The following is a 12,083-nucleotide window of genomic DNA, read 5'->3' as shown; positions in this document are numbered from 1 at the left end:
TGAAGGCAGACGCTTAACGAACTGAGCCACCCAGGCGCCCCTCCTAAGTATTTTTTTTAATGATGAGATTAAAGAAAGTGTCAGCATGTAGCTGATACCATAGCAACCCTTAACTTACAGGAAAACATACACATAGTACTTACAATATTAACAACATATATGTATGATAAGTGAATCAGACATGAAATAAACACAGCTTTCTACTTCAGTATGGCAAAGATCCCCAACAAAAGATTTAAAAGGGAAAATATGCTAAAATATGCTTACTTTTGCTTTGAGGAAATTAAAAAAGCAAATCAACAAACAAATATGGGTGCCTAGCAGATCTTTCTTATGATAAAACTATATTTAATAAAAATCAGTAAAAATTTTGTGTGCAATCCTCTATCACATGCATTGCAAATCAAAGTTCTCTCTTCTTCTTCTAATCACCAACACTGAATTTACAGTTTTCGGGGAGGAGAGACACGGCTGAAACTGCCAAAGAGTTTTCATTGATTATTTCCAGGCTGCACGATCCCATGGGGACCAGATTCTGCCCACCCTCCACCCTCTCTATAATTTCAGTGGGAGGTGGGCGTCCTCAATCCTATTCTTGTAATACACTTGATGGTGAGATAGGGCTTGGGGTTTACTTAAGAGGCAGCACTTTTCTAAATACCCTGTAATACAGTCGGTGAAGGCGTAGAAAGCCCTGTAGGTGGAAAGTCAAACGAAAGCAGAGGTACTCTTACTGAGCTAATAGCCTTCTCAGTCACAGCAACATATAAAATATTGTACCGCCTGGGGAAAATTTCCAAAGCACCAATGCAAATTAGTTTGATAACTGAAAATCCTATTTGCTAAAATCTCGGTGCAATAAATAGCCATTGCTAGACAAAGGCAACGTCTTTGCAGGGGGATGAGGCTGGAGAGCTCCGGAGGGCAGAGTGTGCTGTTGTGTCCCACTGGGCCTGGCACTCCGGCCACACCTCTCCGGGTCTCCTCTGTGACTGGAATGAGGATGCTGATGATTTGAGAAGGAGGAAGGAGAAGACCAGAAACCAGAAGGTCCCACTGAAAATGTTAAGCCTTTCCATGTGTTCCTGAACCCAACTCTCTTGGAAAGAGGCAGAACTTCTGTCTTCCGACAGCGACAGTGCCTCTGTGCCAGGGCTCAGTCCCGACTCCTCCCTGCTCCCGTCTCCACATTACTGTGCTTCCTTGTGGTTATCCAGAGACACCCTTGCAGAATGGGCAGGCAGAGGAGAGTTATCGAAACCTGCTTCTAATCAAAATAGCCTCTCTCCCTCAGGGCCACTCATCTCAGCAAGGTATGCAAAGGAAAACAATTCAATTAACTCTCTCTCTCTCTCTCTCTACACACACACACACACACACACACACACATTTTATTTATTTTGAAAGTCTTATTTATTTTAGAGAGTGACAGAGAGTGTGGGGGAAGGGTACAGGGAGAGGGAGAGAATCCTTAAGCAGATTCCCTGTGGAGCGCGGAGCCCGACTCAGGGCTCAATCCCAAGACCCTGAGATCATGACCTGAGCCAAAACCAAGAGCCAGCCATTTAACTGATCGAGCCAGCCAGGTCCCCTATAAACTAACTGCATTTAATTCACAGCTAGGTAGGGGTGACTGTTTCCAGTTACTCTTCGGTAGAATATTTGCAACACGTATGTGAACCAACCCACTTTTACCCATCACTTCTACGTCTAAGGATTTACCATTAGAAAATAATTGTATGTATACTATGAAACCATGATGTTTTTCTTGAAACACTGCTTTTAAGTAAGTAATGGAAAGAGGCCAAAAGAACCATAAAAAAGAATTAGTAAAGTGCAATAGAACCTACATGGCTATGAAAATCATAGAAATGTACATCTTAACATGGTAGATATTGATGCTATGCTGAGTAAAAAGACATTTAGGGGTGCTGGGTGGCTCAGTGGGTTAAGCATCTGCCTCTCTGCTCAGCAGGGAGTCTGCTTCTCCCTCTCTCTCTGCCTGCCTCTCTGCCTACTTGTGATCTCTCTCTCTCTCTGTCAAATAAATAAATAAAACCTTTAAAAAAAGATATTTCATCATGAATGGTATCATTCCATATAAAAATGTACACATTTATGGTGTAGAGACTCACTTAGGTGTATAAACACGCCCAGTGCTTGGTAGACAAGAAAGTATTTGGGAGCCCCACACACAGAGCACACAGTGTCGTATCAAGTTAGGGCATGAATGCTTGACCACTGACAAACACCTCAATCCACACGGAGCTTACACTTCCTTCTTTGTTGTATTTTTTTTTAAGATTGTATTTATTTATTTGAGAGAGAGCACACAAGAGGGGTAGGGTCAGAGGACAAAGCAGACTCCCCACTGAGCAGGAAGCCTGGTGTGGGACCTGATCCTTGGACTCCAGGATAATGACCTGAGTTAAAAGACAGTTGCTTAAGCCACTGAGCCACCCAGGTGTCCCTCTTTGTTGTGCCTTTACTACTCATGCCTATCCTTGTGATATAAAAATAAAATAACCTGTGTTTTATAAATACAAAATGTTCTTTATTTTGAGCATGATTTAGAAGGTAGAGCAGTGGCATCAGTGGGCAAGAATACCACAAAGCTTACCATCCTGGAGTCCTTCATAAAATTCCCATACTTGGAGTGGCCACCGCCAAGTCAGAAGACCAAACTACGCCTCGATTATAATTCCTGTCTCCACGCGACTTCCTCCTGTGAATTTCTTAGTATTATTTCCAAATCTGTTCTGTAAACTCTGGGCAAAAGTTATTTATGAAACAAATCCACTAAGTAAGATTTCCCAACCTGATGAAAGAAACGAACCAAGAAGTTTTACTAAAGAAGGGGTCAGAACAGCTATGAAAAGGTCAGAGCAAAAATCAACTAAACATTTCTGACCGTAGGTATAATTAGAAACTCCTCAGAGAGTTCATGCCAGAGTGTTCAAACTAATTAAACCACCCAGATAAAGAGATGTGATGTTGATCAATGTTCTGCTTGGAAATCACGTTTTATTTTAGTTCTCTTGAAAAAGAAAAGCAGACAAATGACCTTGCTCAAAAAACACCTTTATTTTGGAGTAACTTTTGTCTTAGGATAGACAAAGTGAAGGTAGGAGTGGACCGTTCCTTTCTAGCTCTCACATGGTCCAAGCTTCCCGTGGGATAACGTGCATGAGGATGTAGACAGAGAGAAAAAGACGCCTGCACTGACTTCTCTTCTATGATGTTCTGACTCTGAGGTTCAGCCTCGGTTTACTCATCCCTGGTCGGACTAGATAATCATCTTCCTTTCAGGGTTGTTGGTTTATCAGAGGGGGTTTGTTTACTGCTTACTGTTTGCCGCTGTGGAAAGATGTGCTTACATTACAAGCGCAATAATGCAGAACATGGGGTGGGAAAAAAATGGTTCATTTTCATCCCTTTTTTCCTTTTAGAATATACTGCCTTGTCTTGCTGAAATCATTATGGCAGCTGAAACCGTACAGCGAAGAATCATGTAGAAATGCTGGCCTCTCAGTCAGACTCACATACACTGTAAAATTTACCATGAACCAAGGGAATGGTTGTTAGCGCACTTTTCTAATTCTCAGAATTTGAGTCATTATCTTAATTACATTTTGCACATTTTAAGTAAGTATATTTTGATGTCTATACCTACATAGATACATGATAGAATAATGTAGAAATAATTTAGGTACCACTGAGTCACTTGAGACTCTTAAAGCATTCACTATTGATACAATATAAAGTGTATATATATATATATATATATATACACACACACACACACAATATAAAGTATATATAAAATATATTTTATATATTAAATATATATTTTTATAAAATTACATTTCTATAAAATATATATCCATAAATATATATTTTGTATAAAATTTACATTATATATTTTATATAAAATATTGTGTGTATATTTGTATATATTTATATACAAATTTATATACAAATATATATTATATATATTTTATATATATATATATATATATATATCAGGGGAAGAGCAATCCCCCATCTTTATAAAGATATGAGAAACTAAAAGCAAATTATATTTGGCAAAAATATATTGATTTCAGTTCACCCTGCTAGAGTGAGTGTATAAGTGTATTATGAGGTGTACTATTTTTATTAAAATACATTTTCCCCCTGCACTGGGGAAAGGTGCTAAAGAATCAAGTGCAGAGTGAAATGTATTGAAACTAGACATCTTATTTATAAATAGACTATAACACTAAATGAAGGCTCAAGCCAGAAAAATACTTCTTACTTCCTTTCACACTTTCCAACCTGCCTTTTTTCCCCTCTATTTTATTATGAATTTTTGTGTATTCATTCCCTCTTTCTGAATTTGGAATTACTCTCAAATATTTTAATTTAGACCAACTTTTAATAATCTTTTATGTATCGTACCTTATTCCCACCTGTCCAAAATTAAACCTCCCTACACAAACAGAGTTCCTTACGATAGACAGGACTGACTACAAGTTTTTCTCTTCTGAAGAATGTTAGCCATTTTATTACTCAGCCGAGCCAGACTTGGAATAAACTGCTGTTGACCAAGATTCTCTATAGAGATTATCTGGAGCTCCACAGCTCTGCCCATCACGGTAAGCGCTATCCCTAGTGATGGGGTAAGGTGCCATCATTTTCTGCATTTTTTAAGCCTTTTTAACCTTTCTGTTAGATTTTTCCACCAGCTTTTAACTGGCCTCCCTGCCTCTGTTTCTTCTCCGGGTTAACTCTTCAAGTACATCCTTCAAAATTACATTAGTTTTCCCTGGCTATGTAACAAATGGACACAGGTCTAGTGCCCTAAAACCACATGCATTCATTATCTCACAGTTTCCATAGGTCAGAATCCATGGGGGCTGGGCTATGTTCTCAGCTCTAAGCCTCGCGAGGCCACAGTCAAGGCTGGGGTCTGGCATGGAGGACTCCTGATGAAGAAGGTTCTTCCAACTTCGTTCAGGCTGTTGGAAGAGTTCAGTTCTTGTGCTGTGGGACCGAGGTCCCGGTGTCAGCAGGGAGTTCCCTTAGATGCTCCCATTCCCTCCAAGGTGCCTTCTCTCCATTAAGGCCCACAAGAGCTCTTGAATTCCTCTTTGCATTTCAATTATCTCTGCCCTCTTCTTCTACCAGGAGCTGGGGAAAGTTCTCTGCTCTGAAGGACGTATTTGATTAGATCAGGTGTGGAATCTTCAGGGTCATTCCTAGAAATCTGCCAACCAGAAACCTCCAACTCAGATGTCCTCACCGAGGGAGACCCCAGGTGGCCACTCATTCAGGTCTTACTCCAATCCTCATCTCCCTCCCTATTTGCCTAGATGCCCCTTCTCTCCTTCCAATGCATCCCACTGTGGGAATCAAAACGTTCATCCCACTGTGGTGAACTGTTCGCTTATCATTCATCATCAGTCTTTAAAAATGAGCAATCCGCACTCGTAGATGAAATTCTCAGCTCATCCTACTACTTATTTAATCAGAGTCTTAAAAATAATTTTCAAAACGTTTAGAAAATTTAGTAATTGTACAATGGCTGCTGTGATAACTGCTTTTCTCGTCATCAAAACAATTCCATTTCACAGATGAGGGAATTAAGATTTAACAGACTTACTAGGTATCCAAAGTCAAGCCATTACCAAGCAGTGAAGCACATTCTGGCTGTTGAGCCCCTATGCCCTTCCCCTCCTCCCCACCTTTGGTATTTACTGAAAACATACATGCCAGGAACTGTGCTAACATTTTCATTAAATAGACTTGGGTCCCAAAATGCCTTTAGAAATAATATCCTTAGTTAATATATGTATTCATAGCATTTACCACAAGCACACAAAACCAAGCCATTACTTCCTAAAATAATAATATCATCCCTTGGTGTTTATATATCTAATAAGCATTTTAAATCACCTGACGCGAATCTTGCTTTTATGTGACAGCCGTATATTTGCAAAGACACGGGAACTATAATGAAAATATACTTCAAAACATGCTAGTCATTAGCAACTCTGTGTGGGAAAAACCGATGAGAAAATTTAAACAAGGAAATTCCATCTTGCCCAACTGTGATCTCATCATTGCTGAGGACATTGTATGAACCACAGATGGTGAGAATGAAGAGGCACACATGTTCCTCAGAGACTTGGACTTCACCAAAGCAAGGCTCTGGGCTTCAGAGCACAGTTTTTGTTACGAAACAATGTCACACTCACATATATGACACCTCAGTGCTTGGGGCTTCCAAAGCAAGACTCCAAACCAGCCATCATGGGTGCAGCAAACACCACACTGAGCTGGTTAGGAACCATACACCTTCCCAAATCCACACACTCAACCATCTGCATCGTACCTTAGCTCACTGACAACCGAAAACACATGAACACGAGTTAGCGCCATAACTAAAATGGCCCTCGGAAAGCTCATGTGCTGAAACCACAGTGAAATCTGATTTTTTTTTAATATTTTATTTATTTATTTGACAGCGAGAGAGAGAGAGATCACAAGTAGGCAGAGAGGCAGGCAGAGAGAGAGAGGGAAGCAGGCTCCCTGCCGAGCAGAGAGCCCGATGTGGGACTCGATCCCAGGACCCTGAGATCACGACCCGAGCCGAAGGCAGCGGCCTAACCCACTGAGCCACCCAGGTGCCCGAAATCTGAGATTTTAATCACTAATAAGACCTGAGGTCTTGAGGAAGGATGACTCTGAAAGACATGAGGAATTTACCATCCTTGTAAAGAAACTCCAAAGCAATCCTCGGGAATTGTTTCACAAAGAGAAGTCTAAACGTTAGAAGAACTGGACTTCCCATTTTTCTTGCGGTAATTTGGCCATTCATAATCATGTCTGAATCAAAATGATGGCATAGGAACGTTGGTGAGGGCTGAAGAGAGAACTGGTTTATGTAAATAATGGATCAGGTTGACAATGGCCACGTACGTGTGTGCATGCGTGAAGGCAAGAATCAGAAGCACCCATTTGTACCACGGGAAAATCATTCCTAAATCACGCCTGTTTGTGGCAGTAAGCATTTTGCCCATGTAAATATACACAGGAACAATGTGTTGTGCTCTCCAAATAGACACTGCCTTCCCTCTGTGACCTTCCGGGCATCTGCCTCGTCACACTGGTCTTTCCCCGTGACCCAGCCCGCCATGTGTCATCACCCACTCACACGTTTAGTGTTAAAAGAGAAAGGCTGATCGATTTCACTTTCCTACTTTTGCCGGCATTTTCTTCCCCCACCAAACTTCGAGTGAATGAGCATGGAATTTTAATTTTTAGGCACTTGGCTACCGCACAGATAAATATTCACCCAGCTTCCCCACGGGATAGGAGCTTTCTGCTGTGATCACCTGTAGCTTTACTTCCTATCACTGGATCCCACCTCAGATACTACTCATGAGCCTGTAGGACATCCCAACAACGCAGGGCCAGCCTGTACCACCGTGGGAGTCAACTCCAAAAGGAAGTCTCTGCTTCGTTAGCTAATGTGCTAATAATGTATCCGATAAAGCCAGGGAACATGTCCAGGTCTGACGGTGCGTAGCACATCTGTGATATTCAGTAGCAGACTGTGGAGGAGAAACTAACACAAATGTACACACACAACCGCACACGCTCCACACAGTCAAACTGAATATCCTCGATGATTATTACAGTTTAATTGCTGCTACCACCTAGTTCCACGTCACTACCTGCACAGGATAGAATTCTTTTTCTTTTTCTTTTTCTTTTTCTTTATGAAAATCAAAGCTAATGTGGCCTCAATGCATCTATTTATTTTTGTCTTATGACATAGAGATGACAAAGATTTAATTCTCATGTCCATAAATTGTGAGCCTACATGCCTTTTGGGGAACAAGAGGAAGCATACATCACAGGAATCTGATATTCAGCAAAAAAGACATTTTACTACCAAATATATGGTTTTGGTTTTGTTTAAAGAGTTTATTTATGGGGCGCCTGGGTGGTTCAGTGGGTTAAAGCCTCTGCCTTCAGCTCAGGTCGTGATCCCAGGGTCCTGGGATGGAGCCCCGCATCAGGCTCTCTGCTCAACAGGGAGCCTGGTTCCCCATCTCTCTCTCTGCCTGCCTCTCTGCCTACTTGTGATCTCTCTGTCAAATAAATAAATAAAATCTTTTAAAAAATAAAATAAAGAGTTTATTTATTATTTGAAAGAGAGACAGAGAGAGGGTGCGCACAAGTGGGGGGAGGGGCAGAGGGAGAGGGAGAAGAAGACTCCCCGCTGAGCAGGGAGCCTGATGTGGGGCTCGATCCTAGGACCCCAGGAACACAACCTGAGCCAAAGGTAGAGGCTTAATTGACTGAGTGCCGAGGGCACCCCTGTTTTCTAAAAACTCCTGAAAAACAATGCTGAATGCCCTCCAACCCAACACACACAAATATGTTCTTTTATCCTTCCAGAATCCCCACTTTTCCATTCAAGTCTTGTTTCAAATATCTTATCTGTGAAGCTCTGTGCAACCTTCTCAAGCAGTTGGTTCCTGCAGAGCTTCAACGATGGTGATGGCTGACAGCGATCGTGAGAAGAGCTGGCCGGGGCCGGCCCTGCTCTAAGCCCTCACACCAACCTCCTGGAAGGGCAATAGCCAATTCATTTTGACAAAGCACAGAAAAATTGAGTAACTTGCTCAAAGTCACAGAACTGGCAGGTACAAGAGCTACTCCTCAAATCCAGGCAGCCTGGCTCCAGGGTCCAAATGAAACAACAGTGTGTGTAGTGTTGCATGTTGTTATTGACACCATGTCCTGTGACCTTCAGCCAAGCCTCTGCCCCCTACTGCACTGTGATTCCCCTGAGGATGGGATCTGTATTCGTTCACTTAGTCACTCATTCATCCCACAAATACTTACTGCACAAGGACTGTGGTCCAGACATGGTGCCAAGCCCTGTAAGCACTCACCTCTGAAAACCCAGCACTGGCCAGCAGACCGACACGGTTTTGCCTCGGGACTTTTGCACTTACTGTTCTCTCTGTCTGGGAAGGTCTTCATACAACATCAAGGCTTGCTTCATCACTACACTCTCTCTTCAAATGCTATGCCTTTAGAGAAACCTTCCTAAAATGCTTTATGTAAAGTAGTGCTTTCCAAGACTGCATTTTGTTACCCTGCTTTTAAGTTCTGTGCATATGTTTATCACTGTCATACACACCAGACCATAAGTGCCATCTAGAGAAGGACTGCCAGTTCTATATCCAGAATCTAGAAGGGTACACTAGTAAATATTTGTCATACTGGCTTAAGATGAAGCAAGGAAAGAGGGAAGGAGAAGAGAGAGAGGAGGACAGTTTTAATCAATACATGCTTTATAAACAACATGTTTTTTTATCCTTTCTTGACCAAGCTACCTCTTAGTCTTTCTCTTACTCACCCTACCATCCCTATTGCAAAAATCCATGACAGCTTTTCAGAGATCCCCTCAGTTTCTTTCTTGTCCTCCCTACAAACCCATCTCTCACCATTCACTGTCGAACACCTGTTCTCGCTCTGCCTGAGAAAAATAATGCACATGACCTCCAGCTTTCCTTTGTGTTTCCAACAATGCTGAAGAGCTATAATTCACCAGCATCGTAAGTGGTGGTTGTAATAATTTGTAGTTTATCATTCAACTACCACAGACGAACTCATGATTAAAGAAAAAGTTCTCCTTATTTTTCAATTATGGAGAATACGCATTTGCAGCTTCCTTCTTCAAGCACAACACCATTAATTAGCAGGACATGAGCTCGAAACATCTTTTCTCATAAGAGTAATGAATTTACACTCACCCTATTCCCTCCTGGTCCCACTCATCATTCATGGTAGCTCAGGTCGGCATTAGACTACTCACAGTTTTTCTGGTTTTCCTCTTTCTTGGAACATTACCAGGCTCCCTGACCTTTCTGTGGCCATGACTTGCTTTGGCCAATGAAATGAGTGAAGTGACCTTTGTCCCTTAAAGGGAGAAGATTTTGAGGGGCAAGTGGCAGTCTTTCACTTTCCCTGTAGTGGTGACTTATAGATACATATCAAGATAGAATCCTCCTCTTAATCATAGGAAACAAACTGAGGTTTACGGGAGGGAGGGAGGTGGAGGGATGGGATAGGTGAGTGATGGACACTGCGGAGGGTATGTGATGTAATGAGCACTGAGTATTATATAAGACTGATGAATCACTGACCTCTACCTCTGAAACAAATAATACATTGTATGTTAATTAATTGGATTTAAATAATAAAAAAATCATAATAAATCCCCAGCTATGGTGCTAGGATAACTGATTAAAAAAAAAAAAAGATACAATCCCCATCAGTGTGAGTTTCATGAGGTCACACTGGATAGAGACTTCCTGCCACTCCACGGTGGGCACATAAAGTGATGAAGAAAAACCTTTACTCAGTTAATTCAAGGAAAGTAGGGTCTGTGTCCAGGCCAAGTGACAGCTAACTCATACTGCGGATTCCTTCCATCACTACCACGTACTAGATGTTTCGGTCATGATACTAGAATGTCAGGGGACAGATATCATGGAAGGAACACATTTGCACAGATTATGAAACCACAGCAGAACATTTTGTTTTTCATAAACTCCTTTGTCCATCTTGAGACTTTTTTTTTTTGTGAGGCTATTAAGACATTTATGCCACATATTTTGTGTCTTTTCTTGATTTGTTTTGTTCTTTTAGAGAGAGAGAGTGCAAGTGGAGAGGGGGAGAGGGAGAGAGTCTTAACCAGGATACACCACAATCAGCGGGGAGCCTGATGTGCGGCTCGATCTCACGACCCTGAGCTCATGATCTGAGCCAATATCGCAAGTCAGATGTTTAACCAACTAAACCACCCAAGTGACCCCATATTTTGTATCTTTAAAAGAACTTCTAGGGGTGACAAGACCAACATCCCATTCTTTCAACATGGGAAATAATTCTAGGTGCTTTCATTCCTCTAAAAATTATTTAAATTTAGTTATAAAATGTTAAACTACAATGTCACACTATGGAAAAAAGTATAAATATCATGGTTTTTTTTTTCCTTTTTGTTTACACGGTAATAAAAAATCCCATCCTAAATGAGAACCATAGACCCTTCAAGCTATTCTTCTGTGACTACAGATTAGGGATATATCTTCAGTTAGCAATAATCGCTCCTTGGATAAACCTCATTGGCTACGATACTGCCACTGCACAAAGCTTGGGGATATATCTTCAAAACACTGGAAATGCTCCCCCAATAATGGATGAACACAACAACTCTCTATCCTGTGACTGCTTCTTGCTCTTTTTTTTTTTTTTTTGATTTTATTTATTTATTTGACAGACAGAGATCACAAGTAGGCAGAGAGAGTGAGGAAAGCAGGCTCCCCATGGAGCAGAGAGCCCAATGCGGGGCTCAATCCCAGGACCCTGAGATCATGACCTGAGCCGAAGGCAGAGGCTTAACCCACTGAGCAACCCAGGCACCCCTCTTGCCCTTTCTTAATATGTTGCCTCTCCTCCCCTTACCCAGTCTCCTCCCTGTCCTTCTGTCTCTCCTTCATACACACACACACACAAACACACACACACTTCACAGAATGTAAAAATCACACTTGATCTTAGCCAAAAGGCCGAGAAGCGATCACAGAATGTAAAAATCAAAACCTACTACAGGTTCCACTCAAATGTTTTTTAAATTAACCTCTGTTATCTTCATGGAAATAATATTTTTAAAGAAACCTGCATTCGTTCCAACCTAATTACAACAATGACTTCAACAGGCATGGCTGTTTAATATACTGCAAATTCTTCTAACATCTGCTCAGGCAGTGAGTGGTTCCCAAGGAGCGACTGCTTCATATGAGATATTTTGATTGTCCTCCGTAAGATCTACCTAGAGAGACACGTAGAACTATACATTTACTGTTGAAAGAGAAGTTTGCACAACATCTTAAAAAGGTCCGAGGAAGAAGTTTCCAACACGACACCACAGCAAAAACAGGACTTGAAAAAGTCAGGGCTCATTCTTAAGGCTCTCAAGCAATTAAGTTCAGGCAAAGTCATGGGCATGACCAAAC

At 41.5% G+C, this 12,083-nt stretch overlaps 1 protein-coding gene and 1 non-coding gene across 3 annotated transcripts in view; both read right to left on the bottom strand.

Annotated features, from left to right (window-relative positions):
• The window catches only part of PRKG1 (protein kinase cGMP-dependent 1), a 1,275,046-nt gene that overhangs the window by 1,033,353 nt on the left and 229,610 nt on the right, over positions 1 to 12,083 (bottom strand). The window lies entirely within an intron of this gene.
• LOC123955829 lies at positions 11,079 to 11,222 on the bottom strand. Its single transcript, XR_006821380.1, has one exon. It is a non-coding gene; the product is annotated as a U4 spliceosomal RNA (small nuclear RNA).

Source organism: Meles meles, chromosome 13 (assembly GCF_922984935.1).
Source record: "Meles meles chromosome 13, mMelMel3.1 paternal haplotype, whole genome shotgun sequence".
Taxonomy (NCBI): Eukaryota; Metazoa; Chordata; class Mammalia; order Carnivora; family Mustelidae; genus Meles; species Meles meles.
The sequence above is the reverse complement of the archived record's forward strand: the minus strand, read 5'-3'. Positions and strand labels throughout refer to the sequence as shown.